Here is a 3,605-nt window from a genome sequence, read left to right on the forward strand (position 1 = left end):
GTTGCTTTGTCTTAATAAAATATCACAGATTTCTAGAATAAGGATTTCTTTGTCTTTTGTAGAAGTTGGAACGATTTAAATTCTAGTTTCTCAAATCTGAGTTGTATTCCATAGCGCGCACAGTATCTAGTTAAACTTTTTCAAACATGAATAATAACTGTCTATGTTCCCTTAAGATCCATGTTTGCTGAGGAATTTCGTTCGATGTTGACAGGAGCTGTGAGTCTTCAAGAATGAAATATAAAACAAAACTGATTTACCAAATCGACCTTGTCCCATCGTCTGTTGACCCTTGCCTTTGGTTGTGAGATCGGAAGGGGCCCGAGGGGTCGAGTTTGGCGAGAACTTCTTTTCTCGAGATATTTACCTGTCACTTGACGTCTGAAATTAATTGATATGTTTCATGAAATGTTGTCTGCATTCATAAAAATTCAATTAATATCTGCTACAATAATATTATGACATTAATTTTGTATAACACGGTCATATTTGTTGAAATGACAAAACGTGTCATATAACTGTACATTTGTATCGAGCAATATATCACCCTCAATAGTTTCTATCACCACAATCTACTCAGAAACGATGACAAATAAAATCAACTCTTTATTTCATTTTTATTTGAATTTGATATTTATTTAATCAAATTATATATATCTTTTTCAAATGATCTTAAAACAGATAATTTTTTGGTGTTATAGTGAAACATCATAAACACATCCTAAATCTATAACAATAGCTTAAATAAATATCTTTTACAACTACTATGATTCCTAAGTATATCAATATTGATCATCCTTTGAAAGTTCGTTTGTCTTTTTATTAATACCAGGACAAAGTTTCTGAAATAACGTGTGTGGTTTGTGAATCGAAGCTTCAGAATGATAATATTTTGTTTGAATTTGATCCGGTATATTTATTATTTGAGTATATGTCACCCTAATCCTCCCCCAAGTTCGATCTCTGTGGCGTAAAGTACCAACACTGACAGGTGATGTATCGTCATCATCGTCCAATGAGCCATGGCGGCCAGTAGGAACGGACAGTACTCTGTCTTCTATACTGTACATATGTACATGTTTGTCTGACACAAGTACTGCTAGTATTATACAGGATAGTCGTTATACAGAATTATATAAAACAATGACAGTGTGATCTCGGGATGGTATATCGGTTATACAAAGTTATACAAAGTAAAGTTATACAAAGTTATACAAAGTTATACAATTTATACAAAAACAATGACAGTGTTAACTCGAGATGGTATATCGGTTATACAAAGTTATACAAAGTTATACAATTTTATACAAAAACAATGACAGTGTTAACTCGAGATGGTATATCGGTTATACAAAATTATACAAAGTTATACAATTTTATACAAAAACAATGACAGTGTTAACTCGAGACGGTATATCGGTTATACAAAGTTATACAAAGTTATACAAAATTATACAATTTATACAAAAACGATGACTGTGTGAACTCGGGATGGTATATCGGTTATACAAAGTTATACAAAATTATACAATTTTATACAAAAACGATGACGGTGTGATCTCGGGATGGTATATCGGTTATATACAAAGTTAAAGAAAGTTAAACAATGTTGATATCGTCCGCATAAGTTTGGGACGATAAAGAAATTACAGGCTTCAAAGACACGAATTATACATTACAAAATTACAATGTGTTCAACTATGTTATTTTGATATAGAGGTTCTAGAATATAAGGCCTTTTTTGAATATTGATTATTTTGTGTGGGAGATGACACAAAATCAGACTTTGTTGGTTATTTTGAATCCGAGATGATGCAACGTGAGTCTTTGATGATAATCAACATTTCTTTGTCATCATTATACAGTTAACCTATGTTCAAAATTACCATTTTTGAGTTTTGAGACGAGGGAATAGTAATAAAAACAAGGTAAGACTGTTATAAGATACCATTATTTTGAGTCTGAGAGGAGATAGAGATTATCTTGAGAGGAAACATTTTGAGTGTGAGACGAGAGATGAAACGTTAATTATTTTGAGTTTGAGACCAGATAGAGGTTTCTTGATACATCGTCCGACTCTGAGAGGAGAGAGGAAACATATTTGGAGTGTGAGACGAGAGAGGAAGCATTATTTTGAGTCGGAGGTTTTAGTTCGAGTGCGTAAGGCGCGCTAGAATGGAGAGGGACACTTTCGGCAATTTTTGCTTTTTCTCTATTGACGATATACTAATTTATCTGAAACTGAACATTCTGCAGTTCTTTAAAATATTTAGCTAGCTTTTTAATCTCCGTGGAAAAGAATGACAGCTTGTGCGACACGGATTTTCCCGTCACAGTTCGCGTCTCATCACAAACCTTATAATATTATTTAATAAGTGATTCCTACTATGAATTAATTTACATGGATTTGCATGATTCGTATGAGGTGATTTTGAATCTTATCTCTCTAGACACGACCTCGGTTTTGGCCTTTAGTTGAGAGTAAATCCCCGTGAGAAAGTTATGAGCCCAAACAAACTAATGTCTATAAATTCTGTACCAGTTGCACTTAGACAACGTTTAGCTTTGAAGTTGGCGACGAGGACGCGTTTACCTATAGCTATGCGTTCAACTGCATACTATATTATGCATACTTTATTCTTTGTGGTATTTTCATTTGAAAAAAAAAAACCAGGATGGGATATTATAGGTAATTGGCTCATTATATGTTTGTTAGGCTACGTACCTAAATAGACTGTAATCTCATATAGCTACAGTTATATTGATTTAATCTCCTACCTGTACCGGTCTATAGCCTTCGGTCCTGTTAAGCTTCTCATTAATTAGTTGACATGTACCCGCCCACCCCGTTTCAATTTTCTATTTTACACCGAAATCGAATCCTTGGGGGCTTCTGGTGACACCAACATAAGAATCAATCAGTCTCGGGCGATCACGCACCTTATTGTTTCCGTGTGAAACAAAACCTGTTATGATAACCCATTTCCTCGTTATCATTTTTTTTCTCCGAATCTAAGATGTTTACGAAATTGAGAAGGTTACAAAAATGTGTAGCCTAGAAACTGAACTGTTAAATCTATAGAACAGACCGCAATACTTGATCCCAATTCGTAAATTGAAACATTCGCTCAAATAATAGCGGAGCTACCTTTTTAATCATGCAATGTAGTCTTTCACAATCCCATTTTTAAATCTTGCACTCAAATCTTTTAAAATCCTATGAAAGCAGCAGGTATATCAAAATCTTCGTCATAGCAGTTTCACCAATACGCATAGCTGAGGTGGAAAGTGATAAATTATAGTAATTCATCATGACTGCATCAGAGGACAGTTACTTGTAGGGCCTTGCAGCAAAGTTAAAAATTAATCAATTTATTATTCAATTAGCTAGATGCTCATCAAACCTTTTTGTTAAACTTTTTTTTAATTGTCACAACGAAAAAGTGTAGTTTTATTACAATGATAAAGCAAATAGTTTTACAATGACACCTTTATTTTTACAGATTCCTGTCCTCATCAGGGTTGTTAATCTACCAAATCCGTGAAGACTGATGCCCTGGGTTCTAGGTGTGTCTATTGTAGAGTCATAAAAACACTTTATGGAA

Source organism: Pecten maximus, chromosome 7 (genome assembly GCF_902652985.1).
Source record: "Pecten maximus chromosome 7, xPecMax1.1, whole genome shotgun sequence".
Classification (NCBI taxonomy): Eukaryota; Metazoa; Mollusca; class Bivalvia; order Pectinida; family Pectinidae; genus Pecten; species Pecten maximus.